Here is a 25,588-nt window from a genome sequence, read left to right on the forward strand (position 1 = left end):
GATTGTTTAATTTTCTGAAGAATTGTTCTTTGTAAGTTTGCTCCAACCTGTTTTTACATTTCATTCATGATATTCCTGATTAGAAATAGTTGCTAGCTCTTATTGCAGAAAAGTCAAATGACTTTCCTTTGTGTGTTGCAAGCACTCAGTCCGTTAAGAATTTAAAAATAAACCTCACAGAGGTGTTATTCTGAAAAGCATACTTATATTTTTTGATGAGACAGAAAACGGAGCTCTGAATCTACAAATTGTTATTACATACATTTTGCAAGAGATTTATGTTAAGATATATTGTACACATAAATAAGACAGAGTACAAGACAGTTTGCTTACTCACCACTGCCCAGGCTGGTATTCCTGTGTCTCATGACAGAAAGACTGAAGAAACTAATTAATTTGCATTTATGTATTGCATCATCACATTCTGACGATGTCTCAACGCACTTTTTAACCAAAGGTTGCTTAATGTTGGAAAATGCTATAGCTGTTGGTCTTCTGTAGAACTGCTGACACTCAAAGTTGTTTTGTTGTTCCACACAACCTAACAGCCACAGAATAGCACTTACATTTTGAAAATTGTTTCTTGAGTTGGTGGATCTCCTTCTTCAAAATACTCCTGCTTTGATAGCCTTTTTTGAGAGTTTGAGCAAGCTTTTAGTCATCTGTCTTCATATTTCTCTCTGATTTGGTTTTGTTTGTCCCATGAAGTGAAGTGGTGGAGGCTGGTACAATTGCAACACTTAAGAGGCATTTGGATGGGTATCTGAATAGGAAGGATTGGGAGGGATATGGGCCGGGTGCTGACAGGTGGGACTAGATTGGGTTGGGATATTGGCATGGATGGGTTGGACTGAAGGGTCTGTTTCCATGCTGTACACCTATGACTCTATGACTCTCAGTGCCTTGGGCCAACCTAGACAGATGTTGGAGCAAATTACGGCAGAAGCTGGAATCTGTACCGAAAACAAGAAGTGCTGGAGATCACAGAAGGTCAGGCAGCATCCACGGAGAGAGAGAGAGAGAGAGAGACCAGGAGCTCATCACAGCTGATGTGCAGTGTGGAGGGGACAGCATTCATGGTGGAGAGGGGGCAGTGGTGTGCTGGGGTAGAAAAGGTGTTGATAGACCACAGAAAGTGATCAGAATAAGAGAATGGCAGAACAATAATGTCAAAAGGTGTGGTGCTGGAAAAGCAAAGCAGGTCAGGCAGCATCCGAGGAGCAGGAGAGTCAACGTTTCGGGCATAAGCGTTTCATCAGCAAGGGCCCATTCTTGATGAAGTGCTTATGCCCAAAACATTGACTCTCCTGCTCCTTGGATGCTGCCTGGCCTACTGTGCTTTTCCAGCACCACACTTTTCGACTCTGATCTCCAGCATCTGCACTCGTCACTTTCTCCCAGAAAGGAATGGGAGTGGGTTCACAATCCGAAGGTGTTGAATTCAATATTAAGTCCAGAAGGTTGTAAAGTGACTACTCTGAAGATGAGATGTTGTTCCTCCAGTTTGCACTGCGATTCACTGGAACATTTTCCACATGCCAAGGACAAACAAGTGGGTATGTGAGCAGGACAAAGAACAAAGAAAATTACAGCGCAGGAACAAGCCCTTTGGCCTTCCAAGCCTGTGCTGATCCAGATCTTCTATCTAAACCTGACACCTATTTTTCTAAGGATCTTTATCCCTCTGCTCCCTTCCTATTCATGTATCTATCTCGATCCATCTTAAGTGATGCTTTTGTGCCCGCCTCTGCTGGCAACATGTTCCAGGCACCCATTATCCTCTGTGTAAAGAAATTTCCACACATATCTCCCTTAAACTTTTCCCCTCTCACTTTGAACTCATGACCCATGGTAATTGAGTCCCCCGCTCTGGGAAATAGCTTCTTGCTATCCACCCTGTCTATACGTCTCATGATTTTGTAAACTCCAATCATGTCCCCCCTCAACCTCCGTCTTTCTAATGAAAATAATCCGAATCTACTCAACCTCTCTTCATAGCTAGCGCCCTCCACACCAGGCAACATCTTGGTGAACCTCCTCTGCACCCTCTACAAAGCATACACATCCTACTGGTAATATGGCGACTAGAACTGTACACAGTATTCCAAATGTTGCCAAACCAAAGTCCTATACAACTGCAACATGACCTGCTAACTCTGAAGGGCTTATACCCGAAACGTCGAATTTCCTGTTCCTCGGATGCTGCCTGACCTGCTGCGCTTTTCCAGCAACACATTTTCAGCTCTTGCACTGAATACCCCATCCGATAAAGGAAAGCATGCTTTATGCCTTCTGGACCACTTTATTGACTTGTGTGAAACCTTCAGGGTACAGTGGACCTGAACACCCATATCTCTGTTGTGGTTCTATTCGTCGAGCTGGGAATTTGTGTTGTAGACGTTTTGTCCCCTGTCTAGGTGACATCCTCAGTGCTTGGGAGCCTCCTGTGAAGAGCTTCTGTGATGTTTCCTCTGGCATTTGTAGTGGTTTGAATCTGCCGCTTCCGGTTGTCAGTTCCAGCTGTCCGTTGCAGTGGTCGGTATATTGGGCCCAGGTCGATATGCTTATTGATAGAATCTGTGGATGAGTGTCATGCCTCTAGGAATTCCCTGGCTGTTTTCTGTTTCGCTTGTCCTATAATGGTAGTTTTGTCCCAGTCGAAGTCATGTTGCTTGTCATCTGCGTGTGTGGCTACTAAGGATAGCTGGTTGTGTCGTTTCGTGGCTAGTTGGTGTTCATGGATGCGGATCGTTAGGTGTCTTCCTGTTTGTCCTATGTAGTATTTTGTGCAGTCCTTGCATGGGATTTTGTACACTACATTGGTTTTGATCATGCTGGGTATCGGGTCCTTCGTCCTGGTGAGTTGTTGTCTGAAAGTGGCTGTTGGTTTGTGTGCTGTTATGAGTCCTAGTGGTCGCAGTTGTCTGGCTGTCAGTTCGGAAATGCTCTTGATGTATGGTAGTGTGGCTAGTCCTTAATGTCAACGGAACAAGGACATGCCGCAACCCAAAGGACTAGCCACACTACCATACATCAAGAGCATTTCCGAACTGACAGCCAGACTACTGCGACCACTTGGACTCATAACAGCACACAAACCAACAGCCACTCTCAGACAACAACTCACCAGAACGAAGGACCCAATACCCAGCATGAGCAAAACCAAAGTAGTGTATAAAATCCCATGCAAGGACTGCACAAAACACTACATAGGTCAAACAGGAAGACAGGTAACGATCCGCATTCATGAACACCAACTAGCCACGAAATGACACGACCAGCTATCCTTAGTAGCCACACCAGCAGATGACAAGCAACACCAATTCGACTGGGACAACACTACTATTATAGGACAAGCCAAACAGAGAACAGCTAGGGAATTCCCAGAGGCATGGCACTCATCCATAGATTCAATCAATAAGCATATCGACCTGGACCCAATATACCGACCACTGCAGCGGACAGCTGGAACTGACAACCGAAAGTGGCAGATACAAACCACTACAAATGCCGGAGAAAAGATCACAGAAGCGCTTCACAGGAGGCTCCCAAGCACTGAGGATGTCACCTAGACAGGGGATGAAACATCTGCAACACAAATTCCCAGCTCGGCGAACAGAACCACAACAACGATCATCCGAGCTACAAATCTTCTCACAAACTTTGAACCCAGATCTCTCTATACATCAATTCTCCCCAGGGCATTTCCATTTATTGTACGGTTCTATCTTGAATTGGAATTTCTAAAATGCATAATTTTGCATTTGCCCGGATGAACTCCATCTACCATTTCTCTGCCCAACTCTCCTATCTATCTATATTCTGCTGCATTCCCTGACAGTCCCTTTCAATATATAGTACTCCACCAAAATCTTAGTGTCATCTGCAAACTTGCTAATCAGACCATCTATACCTTCCTCCAGATCATTTATGTATATCACAAACAACAGTGAAACACCACTGATCACAGTTCTCCATTTTGAAAAACTCCCTTGCATGACTGCACTCTGTCTCCTGCTGCCCAGCCAGTTCTCTATCCATTTAGCTCATACACTCTGGACTCCATGCGATTTCACTTTCTTCATCAGCCTACCATGGGGAACCTTATCAAACACCTTTGACTTCATGTCATATCTGAAGTCCATGTATATGACATCTACAGCCCTTCCCTCATCAATCAACTTTGTCACTTTCTCAAAGAATTCTATAAAGTTGGTAAGACATGGCCTTCCCACACAAAACCATGTTGCCTACCACTGATAAGCCCATTTTCTTCCAAATGTGAACACATCCTATCCCTCAGTAGTATTTCCAGCAGCTTCCCTACCACTGACATCAGGCTCACTGACCTATAATTACCTGGATCATCCCTGCTACCCTTCTTTAACAAGGGGACATTAGCAATTCTCCAGTCCTCCAGAGCCTCGCGTGTTCAAGGATGCTGCTAAGACATCTGTTAAGGACACAGCTATTTCCTCTCTTGCTTCCCTCAGTAGCCTGGGATAGATCCCATCCGGACCTGCGGACTTGTCCACCTTAATACCAACACGTCCTCCCTCCTTATGGCGATTTGACCTAGAGTAATCAAACATCTATCCCGAAGCCCGACAGTCATTATGCCCCTCTCCTCGGTGAATACCAATGCAAAGTACTCATTAAGGATGCTGTGTTAAAATGACTAGCTACGGGAAGGTCGGAGTCATGCTTGCTCACGGACCAGAGGTGTTCTGCAAAGCAGTCACCCAATCTGCGTTGGTTTCTCCATTGTAGAGTAGGTCACATTGGGTGCAGCAAATATTATACACAAGAGTGGAGGAGGTACAGATGAAATGCTGCTTCACCTGGAAAGTGAGCAGGAAGATGGTGGTGGGCAGGTTTTGCACCTTCTGCTGTTATATGGGAAAGTGCCGTGGAGAGGGGGGATGGTGTTTGTGGAATGGACTAGGGTGTTCCGGAGGGAATGATCCCTGAGAAATGCAGGTAGGTAACTAGTTTGCTAAAAACTTATCATGGTGGCAAATGTTGTTGACAAAACAAAAAATGTCACAATCATAATTGGTAACATAATTGTGGGCGGCACGGTGGCACAGTGGTTAGCACTGCTGCCTCACAGCGCCTGAGACCCGGGTTCAATTCTCGACTCAGGCGACTGACTGTGTGGAGTTTGCACGCTCTCCCTGTGTCTGCGTGGGTTTCCTTCGGGTGCTCCGGTTTCCTCCCACAGTCCAAAGATGTGTGGATCAGGTTAATTGGCCATGCTAAATTGCTCATGTTGTTAAGTAAGGGGTAAATGTAGGGGTATGGGTGGGTTGCGCTTTGGTGGGTCGGTGTGGACTTGTTGGGCCGAAGGGCCTGTTTCCACACTGTAAGTAATCCAATCTAAAAAAAACATATTCAGAGACAAAAGTACAAAATAACATAAGGATTGCGCAGTATGATTTCAGTGCACCAATAATTATGTTACATTGTAAATGCAGTCTCCGTGGTTTACAGGATAGAGGTTTACTTTTTGGATAGAGGTTTACTTTTTGAATTAAAGCACAAGACTGTATGTTGTCATACCGTGTTCATTAAATTCTCAATTATTGACATATTATTTGTGTTTCTTAAATTAGGAGGCTGGACTATCTCATGCTCTACTCATTCCATATCTTACTTGTGAAATAATATTTTTTCTCCTTAATTTCACTGGACTTACTTTCCTGTAGTTGTGACACAAGAAGCTGCAATGAGAAGGTGGGATTCAAGAATTTTCTAGCAAAGGTCCTAAAAATGTCTTTCTGCCTTTTAGCAGAGTGCATTCAGTTGTTTGATTATGCTAGAAAAAGTTTTGGTATGTGCTTTCTAAGATCAATGTCAATGCTAATTTGATGAATGCTTTAGGGTTTGTTCACATGGTTCTTGGTGGGAGTAGTCTGAAGGGCCTCAGGCAACTGGAAGTTCAGAGTAATGTTTGCAGACAGAACACAGGTGTTCTGCAAAGTGGCTGCACTGTTGGTGCTTCATCTCCCCACTGTAGAGGAGATCTCATGGTGAACAGTGAATACAGAAGACTATACTGAGTGAAATGCCAGTAAATGATTACTTCATCTGGAAGGTGATCATTTATTTGTCTACCTATCTTTCTCTCTCTTTCTGGGCTCCATTTCCAACTATTGCTTACCCCCTTCTGCCTGATGTCTTCAGCTTATATACCACCGTTTCCTAGCTCCTATTAGTTCTTAAGTAAGATCACTAGACCCAAAATATTAGCTCTTGTTTTTCCCCACAGATGCTGTCAGACCTGCAGAGTGCCCCAGAAATTCCTATTTTAGATTTCCCGTATCTGCAGTTCTTTATTTTATTATCGAGAGATAGTATAGGTTGTGTGTGAGGAAAATGTTGGCAAATGGAGTAGAATGTGGGAAAATGTGCAAGTGTTCATTTTGGAAGGGAGAACAAAAGAAGAGTACAGGTGTGCCCCCTGTATCCGCGACCTACCGTGGATGCCCGAATCCGTAGATAATAGCGACCCTATCATTTAAATGAGAAACTTACTTCCCCAACAGCTGCCTGGAAGTATTTCTGGCATGTTCAATGCGGTAAACAGCGGATAACTGAAATCATGGAAACTGAATCCGCAGATATGGGCATTTCACTGTATTGTTTTAATGGAGAAAACTATAGGAAGCTTGCGATTGGGAGTACTTGTGTACTAAACACAGAAAACTAGCACACAAGTTCAGCAATTAATGAGGAAGGCTAATGCAGAGTTGGCCATTATTTCAAGGATGGGAGTATGAGAGGAAAATCTCACTGCAACTATTAAAGTGCTGGTGAGACCTCTGGAACTGTTTTGGTCCCCTTATTTAAGAAAATATGTCATTTTATTGGAGCAGTTCAGAGAAGGTTCACCAAAATGATCCCCAGTATGGAGGGGTTGTCTTCTGAGCAAAAGGTAAACAGGTTGTGACTCTCCTCATTGGAATTTAGAACAATAAGTGGTCTAATTGAAACGTATAGGATACTTAAAGAGCATGAAAGGGTAAATGTTGAGAGGATGCTTTCCCTCATGGAAGAATCTAGGACCAGACAGCATAGTCTCAAAATAAAGTGATGCCAATTTAAGACTGAAATGACAAGAAATTCCTTTTTTCAGGGGGTTGAAAGTCTTTGGAACTCCTTGCTGCAGAAAAGCTATGGGGGCACAGTCCTTGTGCATATTTGAGGTTGAAATAATTATATCCGTGATCAGTAGCAGAATTAAGGGTCATGGGGAAAATGCAGGAAAGTGGATGTGAGGAATATTGGATCAGCCAAGAACCTATTGAATACTGATGCAGGCTCAAGTGTCCAAACTACCTTCCTGTTCCTATAGCTTATCTTAAAAGGGTGTTGGCTTTTCCTGAGTCTAAGTGTAAACTAGTTATTGATGAATTTCAAATTTGGTTAAGACTTTACATAATGACGTCCTCAACAGTCCACTAGTTTTTAGTATACATTTAAACAATTAATTGCAAATGGGGCAGTTACTATCATGGTTCCAGGAATAGTGAGGGTACAAATCTCACACAGCTCGATCTCCTGAATACTATATGAGAAATAAACGATAATATAGAAAGCATGGTTAATAAGTTTGCAGCTGACACCAAGATTGTTTGTATAGTGATGATGTGGAGGTGCCGGTGTTGGACTGGGGTGGACAAAGTTAAAAATACCACAACACCAGATTATAGTCCAACAGGTTTATTTGGAAATACTAACTTTTGGAGCGCTGCTCCTTTATCAGGTAGCTGTGGAGCAGGATCATAACACACAGCATTTATAGCAAACGATTACAGTGTTATACAGCGGAAAAAAATAATTTCTAAATAAGATTACAAAGAGATCTTGATCAATGGACAGAAGAGTGGCAAATAAAGTTTAATTTGGATAAACATTAAGTGTTGCACTTTGGTAAAACAAACAGACTTATACAATCAAAAGCAGGGCCTTGGGCTCTACTGTAGAACAAGAGACATGGGGGTTCAGGTACATAATTCTTTGAAGTTTGCATTACAATTAGATTGGGTAGTTAAGAATGTACTTAGCATGCTTGCCTTCATCACTCAGACCTTTGAGTATAGGAATTAGGATGTTATGTTGAAGCTGTACAGGATCTTGGTGAGACCTCTTCTGGGTACTGTGTCCAATTCTAATCTCCCTGTTATTGGGAGTATGCTATTAAACTGGAGAGGATTCAGAAGAAATTTACCAGGATATTGCTGGGAATGGAGGCTTTGAATTATAAGGAGAGGCTGAATAGGCTGGGACTTTTTTTTCACTAGAGCAAGGAGATCGAAAGATGACCTTATAGAGGTTCATAAAATCATTAGGGGTATCGATAAGGTGAATAGCAGTTGTCATTTCCCTGGGAGGGTGGGGGATTTGCTCAGACCTTTGAGTGTAGGAGTTAGGATGTTATGTTAAGCTGTACAGGTTGTTGCGGAGACCTCTTCTAGAGTGTTGTGTATTGTGTCCAGTTTTAATTTCCCTGCTATTGGAAGGATATTATTAAACTGGAGAAGGTGTATCTTTAAGGTGAGAGGAAAAAGAATAAATAACGAGGGACAATTCTTTCACAGAGAGTGGTTTGTGTTTGGAATGAACTTCCAGAAGAAATAGTGGATTTGATTAAAGTTACAATGTTTAAAAGACATTTAGCTAAGTACATGAAAAAGAAATGTTTAGAGGGATATAGACTAAGCAGAGGTAGATGGGACTACTTTAGTTTGGGATTATGGTTGGCCTGAAAGGTCTGTTTTCATGCTGTATGACTCTATATAGATATCCTTCATGAAACAGTGCTTATGGAGATCTGGTGAAAATATAATTAAAGAGTATGACTTCCTTCCTTAACTGGCTTGGTATTACTCAGTGCAATATCTACTTGAGTGAGCTCTCTGATGTGATATCATAGTAATCCGAGGGAACCACGTGGTAGCAAGGTTAAGTACTTCTGGGAATAAAATGGAGAACCTGGGCTTAAATACTACATAAAAGGGCCAAATGATCTTTCTATATGACTTGCTTCCCTTGGGGAACATACTGAACACCAGCTATGAAATGAAAATTGTTTTTTGAGAAACAGAACATCACACACTTCTGTTCTTTGCAAAATCCTATTTCCTCCCTGACCCATATCTGAGCTTTAACTTATTTATGGCTGTTTTCTTAGTGTACTTTGCCCAATGTTGGTGCACTTGGCCCAAAAATCCACAGAATTGTTAGGACAAATTTTATTCACTGCATTTCCAGTTTTTATGATCTTTTGTGTGAGAAGCAAGCCCCATTCAAAAACCAGCAATGCACCAAGGTGAATGAATCACCATGGGCAGTTTCCACTTGTTGCAGGCCTTTAAGAAGGTCCCAGAGTAAAACCATTTGACAATGTTCCTCACTGTAGACTGGTTAGCAAGGTTTGATCACATAGAATCCATCTGGATCCAAACATTGGCTAGAATGTACGAGGCAGAGGGTGGTGATGGAGGGTTGTCTTTTTGGACTGGAGGCCTGTGACTAATGGTGTGCTGCAAAGATTGGTATTGGGTCCACTGCTTTTTGTCATTTATGTAAATAATTTAGGATGACTGTAGGAAATTTGCAGATGACACCAAAATTGATGAATTAGGGAACAGTGAAGGTTATCTCACAGTACAATTGAACCTTGCTCAGATGGGCCGAGGAGTGACGGATTGAATTTAATTGAGATGAATGTGAGGCATTGGATCTTGGAAAGGGCAGGATTTGTATACTTAATGGCAGGGTCCTGGGGAGTGTTGCCAAACAAAGACACCTTGGGGATGGGGGTGCACGTTCATTGTCCCTTGAAGGTGGAGTCACAGGTAGTGAAGAAGGCATTTTGTACACTTGCTTTGATTGGTCAGTGTGTTGTACATAGGAGTTGTTACTGAGTTCAATTCTGGCCCCCCCTGCTATTTGTTAAACACGAAAGGGTGCAGAAAAAAAATTACAAGGATGTTGCCAGAATTGGAGAGCTTGAGTTATAAGGAGAGGCTGAATAGGCTAGTGCTATTTTCCCTAGAGTGTCAGAAGCTGAGAGGTGACCGTATAAAGGTTTATATAATCATGAAGGGTATGGATAGGGTGAATAGCCAACGTCCTTTTTTCCAGGGTAGGAGAGTCCAAAACTAAAGGGCAAAGGTTAAGGTGAGAGTGGAAAGATATAAAAGGGACCTTACAGGCAATTTTTTCACATGGAAGGTGGTGGGTGTATGGAATGAGCTGCCAGAGGAAGTGATGGAGGCTGGTATAATAACAACACTTAAAAAGCATCTGGATATGTACATGATTAGGAAGGGTTCAGAAGGAATATGGGCCAAATGCTGGCAAACAGACTAGATAAATCTAGGATATCTGGTCGGCGTGGACATATCAGAAGGGTCTGTTTCCATGCAGTACATCTCTATGATTTGTGGCCAATGGCAGCCATAAGTGGAGGAAAGTAGTTGGATGATTTGAGTGAAGGATCTGTTTCTGTGCTGTACAACTCTGAATTATAGGTCAAGGAAAGTAATAGATTTTGAACATTTTCAGAAACATTCAGCTCACATTGTGACTAAAAACATGTTTTGTGATAAATCTCTTTTCAGTTGTGTTACTACTCTTAATTATGAAGATCTAATTTTAAAGCAAAAAAGTAATTTTAAACAAGTAATATAAAACACTGTCCAATCATGCTGACTCCAGGCAGAAATCTGTATTCAGAAAATATGCAAATGAGTTTCTGCAAAAAAGAGAACAAAAGAAAAACTTGCAAAATTATTGTAGTTTTTGGTGTCATTTTCCCAGAATTATTGGTTATTTCCAAAAATAAATAAGTATATGATTAGTGATATAAAGTGATACTTTGTGGCTCAAGTGCTGTGATTAGTGAGACACCTGTGGGAACATTTTATCAATTAAAATAATTCATTTTATTGTTGTCTGAACAACAAATAGCAACATGTTCAAAAGGGTATCCAAACAGTTATTAAATATTTGAGTTTCTTTTTGAAGTTAAAAAAAATTAAATGGTATTTGTTGAACAAATACTTGAAGCAACAAAAGCATCATTAGTCTGAAAAGTATATTGTTGGAACTGCAGCATCACCATTACTAACCCCAATATAATATCTAGATGAATCAGATGTATATCTGTCACACCATTTTGAAGTCCTCACTTGGATTACGCATTTCAATTCTACGAAGGTAAAATGTTAAAGAACGTGTTTCCCCAGCTATACAGCAGAAATATGTTCTTTTGATAAAAATGTAATAAAGAACTCTCAAAGATGAGCACATGCATGACACTGTCAAGTGCTAAATGCTTAAAGTACAATGTTTCCTGTGGTTTACATGATTTGAATGGAGGGCTGTAACTTTTCATGTGGATGTTTAAAAGTAAATAATTATTGTTGAACCTTATCAGACCAAAACATTCATGGCAAATTTAAAGTTGCCTGGATTGCACAGGGAGATTTCAGGAGTTTAGCTTAAGACAACTCTTCTGCCCCTGATGGCAAGTGCGTAATTCAGATCAGTTAGATCAAGAATATCCTTGTCAAAATGAAGTGTGTCCAATCCGGTTAAAAATACGGTGTAAAATACAAGTGAAAGGAAAGAAACCAGGAAAACAAAACTCCGAAAACTTGAAATTGTTCATATAAACCGTATACTTTTGTACATTCATCAACTGAGATAGAGTTTTCTGAAAACAGTGAACAGTTATTGAATACATTATTGCTTTATGAAATATTTTGGCCAGCATATCTTGAATTTCCAGGGATCTGGTTTAACGTGTGATGGACAGGTCATTCCAGGAAAAATAAATCATACAAGATTGCCACCTGCCACTCTAAAACACACTTTAATAGCTGGTATTCCTCTGTATCATTTTTTTTAATGAGCTGACATTAACTTAGCCATAACAAAGCTCTCAATCTGAAATATTAACTCAGGCAATCATTCAATTAAAAAGCTACTAACAACTAGTTTTTAAGGTTCTCCTTTTAGTTTTTTCCTGATTGTCTTTGAGTCAGCTGCTGCCAACTGAAATACAGTCTTCAAATAGCTTTCTTCATGCATGTAGAACAGAGATTTATTGTTACAGATCCTTCTTCATCCAGAAGACAGGAAGTCCTTTCACATCTCTATACGGGGTTTCCAACAAGCCCTGTGTAGTGGTTCCTTTTTGCTGATATGGTCTACACTTGTCTCCTGCTAAATGGGAATGACAAGATAATTGGGGTAACTGAGGGGGTGGCAGTGGGGGTGGGGGTGGCAGTGAGGTTGAAACATCTAACTGTGGAGGGGTTGACAAGTAGGACACTGGAGCCTGATGTTTTCTTACATTCTCTCCACAGCCTGGACAACAAGTGGATATAGAAGTTACTGATCCATTTGACTGGGAAGATGAGATGGGATAAGATGGTGGAGGAGGACCGAGTTTACATGTTTGAACAGAGGCAAAAATTGGAGGGGTAGATATTTGTAAAGACGGAGCAGTTGGTGAAATAGGGGGAGGATTAGGAGTTGTGTTTGAGGTCTGTGAACATATATGAGCTGATAAGGAATTAGGAGATATAGGTTGTGAAGTTGTACCTGAAGATACATAACTTGAACAACCTAAAACGGTCCCTGATGATTGAAAGTGACTAGAATTAGATGAAAGTAGCAGAGTAGAACCCAGAGACAACTTTTCAAGGAATTCCATGTGCATGAATGTGGTCATTGACCCTGCATTCTGGACTGGATTTGATAACACATATCCCAAATGGGAATAGAAATGTTGTTTATCATGAGTTGTGAGATATAGCGTGTTGAACCCATGGAGTTTGGCATAGGCTTCTGTGGCTTCCATTAACTTTCTACCATAACCTTTGCCCCGGAATTCCTTAGCAACGACAACTGTCTCCACAAATAAGCCAGTGGGTTTGCCAACTACACGAGAGAGCCTGCTGTGACCCACCAGTTGTTCTTTGGTTTCACTCCTAGGTCTACCTGCATTCTTCAGAGTTCTTATCAACACAAGGCACAGTGGGAAGCCATTGGAGGATTTCTGGAGTGAAATAATCCGAGATGCTTTGCTCCTCTTCCATTCTTCATTGATGAGGTCTGCACAGGCCTCCACAAACTCTGGACAGTGATGCAGAGGTACTGCTCTCAAATCTTCAGCAATGATCTTCTCACACTAACAGTAATAAAATGTTAGAATTCAATTGAATGACTAATGTGCTAGCATTAATGTGCTAACAAAAAAGAAATTCTGGGGGAAGGAGAGCCAGCCCCTGTACACATTTGTTCGCCACGACAAAGGCCTCCAAGCACTCTGTTTCTTCCTCTCATGCAGTCCCAACTGGTACCCTTCCATTGACACCCTCATCCACCTGGCTGAACCAGTCCTCACCCTTAATAACTTCTCCTTTCAATCTTCCCACTTCCTCCAAATCAAAGGGGTAGCCATAAGCACCCACATGGGGCCCAGCTATGCCTACCTTTGTCGGGTACGTGGAACAGTGCACCTTCCACAGCTACACCGGCACCACCCCTCACCTTTTCCTCAGCATGGACATACTCCCGGTCCTCACTTTCCATCCCACCTGCCTCCATATACATGGCAACATCCTCTGCCACTTCTACCGTCTACAAGGAGACCCCACCACTGGGGATATACTTCCCTCCCCAGCCCAATCAGTGTTCCGGAGAGACCATTCCCTTTGTGACTCCCTCTTCAGATCCATGCCCCCACCAGCTCTCACCCCACTCCCGCACTTTCCCCTGCCACAGCAGGAAGTGCAACACGTGCAGCCATACCTCTCCCTTCACCTCCATCCAAGGCCCCAAAAGGATCCTTCTACATTCGACAGAGATTTACCAGTACCTCTACAAATGTTATCCACTATCTGTTGCTCCCAGTGTGGTCTCCTCTACATCAGGGAGATAGGATGCCTACTTGCAGTTCATTTCAGAGAACATCTTGGGGACACCGACACAATCAACCCCTCCACCCCGTGGCTGAGCACTTCAACGCCCTCTCCCACTCCATCAAGAACATGCAGGCCCTGGGCGTCCTCGATCACCAAACCCTAACCACCTGACACCTACAGGAAGAACACCTCATCTTCCACCTTGGGACGCTGCAAGTGCAGGGAATTAATGTGGATTTTACCAGTTTCCCCACTTCCTTTCTCCCTACCTCACCCCAGTCCCAAGGTTCAACATGGCACCGCCCTCTTAATCTGTCCATGGTCTTTACCATCTATCCACTCCACCCACCTCTCTGACCTATCACCTCCCCTACCTTCAATCTACCAATTGCATACCCAGCTACCTTTCCCCCAGCTCCACACCCCCTCCCATTTATCTCTCAGCCCTCCGACCCACAAGCCTCATTCCTGATGAAGGGCTTATTCCAGAAATGTCGATTCTCCTGCTCCTCGGATGCTGCCCCTGACCTGCTGTGCTTTTCCAGCACCACACTCTCGACTGAAATATCATAAACCAGATTTCTCATCTGTGATCACTGCAAAACTGATGCCTTTCTACTGTCTGAGTAACAGTTTTTCTCTCAAATTACGATTAGGTCCTGTCACCTAATGAAAAATTGGCAAGGCACCATTGTGGCAGTCTTCCTCTTCAACTGGTCACATTAAGATTTGTCTTTAACATATAGTTAATCACCATTGTGCATGGGGAGACAAAGGTTCAGACAATAAAGTTTTATTTTGATGTCTGAAAATGTCATGACAGTAGACTGAAAATAGTAGGTAACATAAGTGGTCAGTGTAACAGGTGATTGAAGATTAACAAGATAAAAATAATAGAATTAAAGGTATAACAAAATATATATGTTTTAGTCCCAATAGGAAATCTCAAAACGACTAAAACTTACACACGCCAATATGCATCACACACCCGACAACAAGATTTTACTTACGAATATTGCAAAACAACTAAAGCAGACAACATTTAATTGATACAGTACCAGCAATACAGAACCAATAAAAGTCTACTGTGTGGGCATGATTAATAAATACAGTAAACAGCACAATTATACATTAAAGGAATAAATAAACTGATCAGTGGGCAGTAAAACATTAATAAAGGAATTAAATTTAAGAAATGGGAATGATGAATGATGAAAGCCTGTTAGTAGTTATACATTAATGAAGCGAAAAGGGCTGGAGCTGGATTTGGGGTAATATGAAGAAGAAATGAAGTGGATTAAACCAAAGAACAAACAATTTTTTGAAAAGCTGATATTAAGAGCAAAATAGGAAGTTTTGGAGAAATTCAGCATATCTGGCATCATCTGTGGAGATATAAACAGAGTTAATGCTTTAAATCTAATAAGACTCTTCAAAACTGAAAGGAGACTAAAAATGGTGCTTTTTTAATGCTGCTGACAGAAAGGAAGGAAGAGCAAGTGGAACAGATGGTGAGGGTGCCCACAGCTAAAAACAGAGGCAGTGATAACAGTGGTAAAGGGGAGATAGAGAGAAAATGGGTACCAATGAAGGTGTGAAAAGGAAAAAAAAAGATCTATTCTCTCCATTACACCACAGATGCTGTTAGACCTTCAGAGTTTTCATTTCAGATTTTCAGCATCCCAAGCATTTATTTTTATTTTAAAAAGCCATGTGGGCAAGTTGAATTAGAATCCCTACTGTGCGGAAGCAGGCCTTTCGGCCCAACAAGTCCACACCGATCCTCTGAAGAGTATCTCACACAGACCCATTCCCCTACATTTACCCCTGACTCAAGCACCTAACCTGTATCCGATCTAACACTATGGGCAATTTAGCACGGCTAATTCACCTAACCTGCACATCTTTGGACTGTGGGAGGAAACCAGAGCACCCGGAGGAAACCCACGCTGACACGGGTAGAATGTGCAAACTCCACATACACTGTTGCCCTTGGCTAGAATCAAACCCGGGTTCCTGGTGCTGTGAGGCAGCAGTACTAACCACTGAGCTAAGTGGCTAAGTGGTTGGTATATTAAATGAAAGGGTAGCAATGTGCCCAGAACTTGAGGGCCTAAAAGAAAATAAGGAATGGATGAGAAAATGAAACAAAGCCGTGAGATAAAAGAAAATGATTGGTGCAAGTATTAACCGAAAGCCAATGATTCTCAAAAAACAGAGGTACAGGCTTGGCATAAAATTAACAAGGAGCAACAGTGATCAAGGGTGAAGTGGGGTGTTTCCCCAAAATAAGCTATTATTCCTAATCCTTGTTGTCAATCCACTGCAGTCAGCACCCTCTCCCTGAGAATTCCATTGTGTCTTACTTAACTGTTTCTGAAGGATCCACTGCTGATTCTCTCAGTAGGTCTCACTGTAATACCAGCAGCGGCCATCACTTCTAGATGACATTGCCAGGACTGCTGAGTTACTGGCCTCTGAGGAGTGGCAGCTCTTATGGGTAGGCTATTGGCTCCAGACATGGCAAAGCAGCAACTGAATAATAGTTGGGGAGCAGCAAGCCCCCTGTAAGGTTCTGCTGAAATTTTATTTCGTCAGGAGCTCAGACAAACCTGGTGGACAAGTTGCCACAAACTTCTGTAGGAATGATGGATCCCTTGCCACCCATTTAAATTTCATCTCACTACCACAGTTTGTTCTCCTTAGTCTTTAGGGTAGTTCTGAGAGTATGCAACAATGGTTTCCCTAGAATAATTCCTGGAAATGGGAGATTATCTGAGGAGAAACTGAGTAGGTTGGGCTATGTTTCCTAGAATTTAGAAAAAGTGAACGGAGATCCCATTAAAACATAAAATGTCTTAAAATATTCACCTTGATGTGGTGATACAGGGATGACATTTCCCAAATGTTCAATGTCTTAGAATAGGGTCTGGCCTATCAAAATGGAGATAGAGTCATAGCAATATACAGCATGGAAACAGACCCTTCGGTCCAACCTGTCCATGCCGACCAGATATCCCAACCCAATCTAGTCCCACCTGCCAGCACCCGGCCCATATCCCTCCATACCCTTCCTATTCATATACCATCCAAATGCCTCTTAAATGTTGCAATTGTACCAGCCTCCACCACTTCCTCTGGTAGGTCATTCCATACCCGTACCACCCTGTGTGTGAGAAAGTTGCCCCTTAGGTCTCTTTTATATCTTTCCCCTCTCACCCTAAACCTATGCCCTCTAGTTCTGGACACTGACCCCAGGGAAAAGTCTTTGCCTATTTACCCTATCCATGCCCCTCATAATTTTGTATAAGGTCACCCCTCAGCCTCCGACACTCCAGGGTGAAGAATAATTTCTTCACGCAAAGAGATATGGAATGGTGGAATTCTCATCCACTCCACTGCACTATACATTCTCAATTGCTGAATGTATTTAAGACAGACGTCCATAAATATTTGGATATCTGGGGAATTAAGGGATATAGTGCTAATGCAAGAACAAGAAGCTGAGGTAGATCAGCAACGAGAATTCAGGTTCTAAAAGCTAAATGGTCTCCTCTTATTTCCAACATTATGCACTAAATTATATTCATATAGAACATGAACGAAGAAAAACTTCACAATGCATTTTTGTATTAAAAAAAAGAGGTTTGAACAATTAAATGAATTGGCTGCAGACCACAAAGTTATTGAAGGATATGTTGATCACATGCATAGAAAGTTGCTTGTCTTGTAAGAGACCACATATTTTCATTTTGTGGGATGGTAAATGGAAGTTGTACAGCTATACTCTATATAAAACAAGGGAGTTTTCTAAGTTGAAAATCAAGTGTTGCAAATTTTTGATCTGTGCAATACAATGTTGCTTTTGAAGCAGTGAAGGGGAGAACTTGAGTTCACAGAGGCTTCAAAAAGGCAGAAGCCTAACTCTGAGCTTTTCACACCCTGCCTCAAAGTGTCAGCGCAAGACAGAAAAATATCCAGAGCCTGCAAACCAAAGCCATTCAATTCTCTCTCTCTCCCTCTATAGGAAAGCCAGAAAACCAAGAAAGTTTAAAAAGAAGAATTCCAACATAAAAGAACTTGGTCCAACTGGTCAACTATCAGATCAAAGAGATATAATTACATAGTAGTAGGTTAGAAATCCTTTTGTTTCATTCTTTTGCGAAATTTAGGTTTCTCACAATAAATATTTATTTCTATTCACTGATAAAACATGATGGGAATGGTTTTTCTCCCGAAAGCAGGTAGTCAGGCTAACTTGGTGGCTCCTACTCATTGAAGGCAGAGGTGTAGTCAACACTATAATTCCAACCGAATCTCCAAACTCCGAGACCTGGGTCTCTGCTCCATGCTCTGCAGATCTTAGAGTTTTTGATCCACAGACTGTAACCAGTGAGAATAGGTGTCAGCACCTCCTCCATGATAATCTTCAATACAGGCACTCTGAAAGGCTGTGTACTCAGCTCCTTACCATACTCCCTGTACACTCATGACTGTGTGGCCAAATTTCATCCTAACTCCATCTAAAGGTTCATTGACAACACTACCATTATAGACCAGATCTCAAAACAATGACAAGACAGAATACAGGAAAGAAAGTGTTTGTTACCATTACACCATGCCATCAATTTCTCTCTCAACATCAGAAAAATTTATAGATCTGGTCACTGACTTCAAGAAACAAAGTGGCAGGTATACCCCTATCTACATCAGTGGAGTATGATTGAGAGCATCGAGTTCCTAGGAGTGACGCTCATCAAGAGTATTATGGTGGCTCAGTGGTTAGCACTGCTGTCTCATAGTGGTAGGGACTCAGGTTCGATTCCAGCCTTGGGTGAATATCTGTGTGGAGTCTGCACATTCTCCCTGCATGGGCTTCCTTCAGGTGCTCCAGTTTCCTCTCACAATCCAAAGATGTGCAGGTCAGGTGAATTGGACATGCTAAAATTGCCCATAATGTTTGGTGAATTAGTTAGGGGTAAATATAGGGAATGTGTCTGGATAGGTTACTCTTCAGAGGGTTGGTGGTGTTGACTTGTTGGGCCAAATGACCTGTTTCCATACTGAAGGGAATCTAATCAACAATCTGTCCTGGTCCACCCATGTTGAAGCGATGGTCAAGAAAGAACAACAACGCCTTTACTTCTTCAGCAGCTAAGGGCATTTACCAATTTTTATAGGTGCATCACAGGAATCTTTCTATCCAGATGCATCACGGCTTGGTTTGGCTACTGCTCCAGCCAGGACTGTAAGAACCTACAGAGAGTTGTGAACACAGTCCACTCCATCCACTGACTATATCTATACTTCATGCTGCCTCAGAGAAGCAGCCAAAATAATCGAAGACCCTTCGCACCCCAGTTATAATCTCTTCCAACCTCTTCTGTTGGGCAGAAAATACAAAAGCTTAAACACATATACCACCAAATTCGAGAACAGCATCTTCGTCGCTGTTATTAGATTTCTGAATGGACCTCTCAAATTTCAAATTTAATGTTGACCTCGATCTTTGTGCACTTCTTTTGCAGCAATAACATTGTATTCTTCGCCCTGTTCTCTTACCTTTATACACTTTGTATGGTAGGACGTCTGTACTTATAGCAAGACAAAACTTTTCACTTTCCCTAGGCGCATGTGACAATAATAAATCAAATCAAATAGTTCGATTTTATACATTTTAGGATGGCTGGTGGAAAGCTGGAGTATGATTAACAGTTTAATTGTAACAGGTAAAAACAATGACTGCAGATGCTGGAAACCAGCTTCTGGATCAGTGGTGTTGGAAGAGCACAGCAGTTCGGGCAGCATCCAACGAGCAGCGATATCGACGTTTCGGGCAAAAGCCCTTCTTCAGGAATAAAAGCATTTTTAATTGTAATTAATTGTAACAGTCTATTGGCAACTGGCGGCCATACAGGAAGAGGAGGAGAAACTCCAGAATGACCCTGATTCATCATCTATCCTGAGAGTCCTGTTACACTGAAAGATTTTCAATGCATGAAATTGCAGCATTGACCCATCCAATTAATTTCCAAACTAGCACAATGCCGCTTAATTGCGTTGTAACGTAGAAGTGCAACATTAACAATGTTTCCCAGCTTGACCCAGATGGAAAGACCAAAGTCATAAACAGTGGCAGCTGGGTCAATCATTTTCTCCCCCATTCACTCCAGGCTTACTTTGAAATGCATGCTACTCTTTGGCTAAGAAGTTGGAGGGAGACCCAACCTCACAACTTGTAGTGTTAATGGAGAGGTACTTCCAAGATAGCAAAACCTCTGCACTAAATGGTGGCGTGTGTTTCTAATATTGATTGTGGGATCTTGTAGTACCTGGCTTGTGAACATTTATATTTTACCAAGTGATTAATTGCTCAATATGCTTTGCTCAGATCCAATCCAAGATCATGAAGATTCTGAGATAAAATCTACAATTGACTCCTGGCTATTTTTCAGATCTTTAACAAATATATAAAGCACAGAATTGTCACATCCTATCATTAGATCCTATGAAAATCCTAATGACAAAAAAGTCATGCCACTCTCCAATTACATTACAACGGTGCATTCTGTTATCTTGATAATGATTTTTAACAGTACAGATTTAATCATCGCATGAATGACCAATATATTGGTGATTAATCCCACAATAGAACACATGTAATTCTCCAGAAATATGTTTCAATTTGAAAATGATTTCCAACTGTACAGAGAAATAAAAACATATCTATATGCACGAACATTGCAGGCAAAAGCACTGTTTTAGTCCATCTAACTCTTAGCTTGTGACCTGCTCATTCACATTCTGCCAAAGGGTGTATGAGTGAGGAAGTTGTGAAGACAAAATAATTCCATTTGTAATTCAATGTGAAACAAAATTTAATTGAGAATTGGTTTGGCACAGGTGGAAGGGAAGGGAGAGGAGGAGAAGAGAGAGAGAAAGGCTGGTGACAGTTTGTTCTCATCTGCATTCACTTCCCTAAAATATAGAGGACAGATTTTAAAAGCATTAAAAAAAACTTAGAAAAATACATCTGAATGTTTAATTTCTGGCAGCATTCAACTTAACAAGTGGCGAAATGCCACTCTGAATGGAAATGTTATCTTAGTGATAAATTGTAGAAATCAGTTTAAAAGAAAACTGTACCATCACTGGATTAAATAGAAGGGAAGGGGTTTGTAGCAGGAAATGACTAAATGTCTTTTGACAGTTATACAACGACATTTCTGAGTAATTCCCTTTTTCAACTGTCTAAGATTGGTAGATTAAATACACACAAATGACATTACTTGCTCAGCATTAAACTTTAAACCTTGACAAGTAAATTGACAATCAGAAAGTCATTTCCTCATGCACAAAGTTGTTGTGATGGACTTTAATATACCTTTTATTTAAAACATTTGTGTTTCAGTTGATTGAAAACTAAAGCATAATTTAATGACAGAATCCCACTCACCGCTGTTGCAAATTATTATAAATCAAAGTCACTCAAGTTTTATGATTATCTTAATCATAGCCAATTTTTACTTGAATATCAGATGCTACTGACAATGGAAAAGTCACTAAACTGAAATCTTACATAATACAGAAGCTTAATTTAAAATGTAGTTTCCAAAGTTTACCCACATCAAATCCTGGTTTGCCAAGATTTCCCACATCTCAACATGCACAAAATTGATGTAATTTGGTTTCACTCTTTGGTCTTGTTGAAACCATTAAACTTCAACATCATAACTGTTTTGTGTTCAAATTCAACCTCAATCAGCTGTACTAACAAAGGATCAGGGTCCTTTAAACTGAGAATTAATGTGATTTCGTGGAAGAGGGGATGGCGTACTGGTATTATTGTTTGCCTATAATTCCAAAAACTTAGCTGATGTCCTGACAGCCCATGTTCGAATACCTCCATGGCAAATGGTGCAATGTGAACTCAATAAAATCGGGAATTCAGAGTCTGAGGATGACCACTACTGTCACTTGTCAAAAAAAAAATCTGATTCATTAATGCTTTTAAAGGAAGTAAATCTGCCATTCTTACCTGGTCCGGCCTACATATGACTCTACACCCCATAGCAATGTGGCTGACTCTGAACTATCCTCTGGGCAATTATGGGTGGGAAATATATACTAGGTCCAGCCAATGACAAACACATCTTGTGGATCAATAAATTTTGGAGAAGTCCTAAATATACTTGTGTTTTCTGAAATCTTTTAATAGATTCCAGCAATTACGCTTACTTCCTCAAATTGTGTTAATTTTCTTTTGCACACAGACCTTAGTAGGCACATGTTTAAAGACTTTTCATCAGGGAATATTCAAATTTATTAAGAAACTGATTAGTATATGCAAACTAAATTATTAAATGGTTCAATGTAGTTTTTTTTGTCATTTTCAGTGATATTACATCAGGTCTCTTAGAAATACCTTTTTTAAAAGTGATAAACTTTGGTAAAAAACCCCTCAATTGTATTAATAGAAATACACCAGGTGAACATGCTTAAAAACATCCAAGAGTACATTTTAATGTAGGGAGAAAAGACACAACTCATCAGAATGAGTTGTTTCATGGAAGATTTAACATTTTTGATTATGAACTTGAACTGTAAACTAATCAACGAAACTTCAATTCCATTTTAGTTGAAAGTTCTTTACTGCAGCCAAAGAGCTGGTCTATTGCAAGCCCCTGGTCTATTGCAACAAATGCCTTCTTAAACAAAGTACTTCAGGTGCTGGTATTAAAATTTGTTTTAAATACTCAGCAGAATCTGTAGAGAGACAGAGTTAATATTTCTGGTTGATGAGCTTCTATCAGAATTCTGATGAAGTTTCACTTATGTGAAATATTAACCAGTTTTTGAAAGGTTTCCTGCTGGAGATCCTTGCTCATCTCTCTCCTTACAAAAAATGTTGTTCTTGTTGTGATTCTGTTCGCCGAGCTGGGAATTTGTGTTGCAGATGTTTCGTCCCCTGTCTAGATGACATCCTCAGTCTGTGGGAGCCTCCTATGAAGCGCTTCTGTGATCTTTCCTCCAGCATTTGTAGTGGTTTGAATCTGCCGCTTCCGGTTGTCAGTTTCAGCTGTCCGTTGCAGTGGCCGGTATATTGGGTCCAGGTCGATGTGCTTATTGATTGAATCTGTGGATGAGTGCCATGCCTCTAGGAATTCCCTAGCTGTTCTCTGTTTGGCTTGTTCTATAATAGCAGTGTTGTCCCAGTCGAATTCATGTTGCTTGTCATCTGAGTGTGTGCCTACTAAGGATAGCTGGTCGTGTCGTTTCGTGGCTAGTTGGTGTTCATGGATGCGGATCGTTAGCTGTCTTCCTGTTTGTCCTATGTAGTGTTTTGTGCAGTCCTTGCATGGGATTTTGTACACTACATTAGTTTTGCTCATGCTGGGTATCGGGTCTTTCATCCTGGTGAGTTGTTGTCTGAGAGTGGCTGTTGGTTTGTGTGCTGTTATGAGTCCTAGTGGTCGCAGTAGTCTGGCTGTCAGTTCAGAAATGCTCTTGATGTATGGTAGTGTGGCTAGTCCTTTGGGTTGCTGCATGTCTTTGTTCTGTTGTCTTTCTCTTAGGCATCTGTTGATGAAATTGCGCGGGTATCTGTTTTTGGCAAATACATTGTATAGGTGTTCTTCCTCCTCTTTTTGCAGTTCTGATGTACTGCAGTGTGTTGTGGCCCTTTTGAATAGTGTCTTGATGCAATTTCTTTTGTGTGTGTTGGGGTGGTTTCGTAGTTCAGGACGTGGTCTGTGTGTGTGGCTTTCCTGTATACCTTTGTGGTGAATTCTCTGTTAGGTGTTCTCTATACCATCACGTCTAGGAATGGGAGTTGGTTGTCCTTTTCTTCCTCTCTAGTGAATCGGATTCCTGTGAGTGTGGTGTTGATGATCTGGTGTGTGTTCTCTGTTTCTGTGCGCGCCAAGAAATTGTGCCCCAAAAATCGTTAATTTCAAAAACCACCAATCAGGAATGGACCCGGACCATAGAACAGGCAGTCACCATCGGACAGAACAGGACCACACACCGCAACAAAACAGCACTAAATGAAAAAATAGCCAAACTAACACATACCAGAGAGGACACCACAACACACACCTGGGTTAGAAACCTCTCCCACAGACAGCTCACAGACACAGAAAGAACAATACTGGCCAAGGGACTCAACTACAACCACAGGGACGCCAAGACAGTAGACTTCCTAGCAGCACTAGAATGCGCACTCAGGAACAATGGACTGACAGAAGAGACACAACAAACAGTGAGACAAAGTATCGTACCTCTGATAACAAGGAAAAGACAAACACATAACCTCAACACCAAAGGAGAGGGAAGCACTAAAATCACTAAGAAATGATAAGAACATAATCATACTATCAGCAGACAAAGGCAGAATGACGGTCATCCTGGACAAAGCAGACTACATCCAAAAAGCGCAACTACTTGCAGATACCAACAACTACCAAAAGAGGGAGTCTGACCCCACCCCACAGCTCACAAATAGGATAAACAACACACTGAGGAACCTACAAAAAAAAGGACAGATCACCAGGTTCGACCTACAAAGAATGAAACCTGAAAGCAACAACACCCCCAGATTCTATGGACTACCTAAAGTGCACAAACCAGACATCCCACTCAGACCCATAGTATCACTACCAGGGACACCATCACACAAACTGGCTCAAGAACTACAGCAGAAACTGAAACACCTGATCAGCGGATCCAGATACTCTATACAATCAACACAGGAATTCTTGGACATCATCAGAAATATACACATAAACAAGAAACCATGGTCTCATTCGATGTATCGACACAACCCTAGCCAGAGAAACAATAGCCAATCTGCTGGACATACAGAACAGACAACAGGACGTTGAATCTATCAACAAAGACGGCATACTCAAACTACTGTGCCTCACAACACACTTCACATTCAACAAGCAAAAAAATGAACAAATCAACGGCACACCCATGGGCTCACCTATCTCTGGGCTCATAGCAGAAGCGGTAATGCAACGATTAGAACAAACAGCCTTACCGCAAATTCAACCCAAACTCTGGATCAGATATGTGGATGACACCTTTGTAATCATTAAAAACACAAATAAAGAACACACACCAGATCATCAACGCCACACTCACAGGAATCCGATTCACGAGAGAGGAAGAAAAGGACAACCAACTCCCATTCCTAGACGTGATGGTACAGAGAACACCTAACGGAGAATTCACCACAAAGGTATACAGGAAAGCCACACCCACAGACCAAGTCCTGAACTATGAAAGCAACCACCCCAACACACACAAAAAAAGTTGCATCAAGACACTATTCAAAAGGGCCACAACACACTGCAGTACACCAGAACTGCAAAAAAAAAGAGGAAGAAGAACACCTATACAATGTATTTGCCAAAAACGGATACCCGTGCAATTTCATCAACAGATGCCTAAGGGAAAGACAACAGAACGAGGACATGCCGCAACCCAAAGGACTAGCCACACTACCATACATCAAGAGCATTTCCGAACTGACAGGTAGACAACTGCGACCACTAGGACTCATAACAGCACACAAACCAACTGCCACTCTCAGACAACAACTCACCAGAACGAAGGACCCGATGCCCAGCATGAGC

At 41.5% G+C, this 25,588-nt stretch overlaps 1 protein-coding gene across 2 annotated transcripts in view; it reads right to left on the bottom strand.

Moving 5' to 3' along the window:
• Positions 1-25,588, bottom strand: part of LOC132822267 (hyaluronidase-1-like) — a 55,838-nt gene that overhangs the window by 15,254 nt on the left and 14,996 nt on the right. The window contains exon 1 of one of the 2 annotated variants that reach the window (XM_060835416.1): positions 338-352. The exons of the other annotated variant lie outside the window; for it this stretch is intronic. The gene's annotated coding sequence lies outside the window, so the exon portion shown is untranslated. Of the gene's footprint in view, positions 1-337; positions 353-25,588 lie in introns of those variants that run through there. 2 annotated transcript variants of the gene reach the window in all.

The sequence above is a fragment of the Hemiscyllium ocellatum genome, chromosome 14, assembly GCF_020745735.1.
Source record: "Hemiscyllium ocellatum isolate sHemOce1 chromosome 14, sHemOce1.pat.X.cur, whole genome shotgun sequence".
Classification (NCBI taxonomy): domain Eukaryota; kingdom Metazoa; phylum Chordata; class Chondrichthyes; order Orectolobiformes; family Hemiscylliidae; genus Hemiscyllium; species Hemiscyllium ocellatum.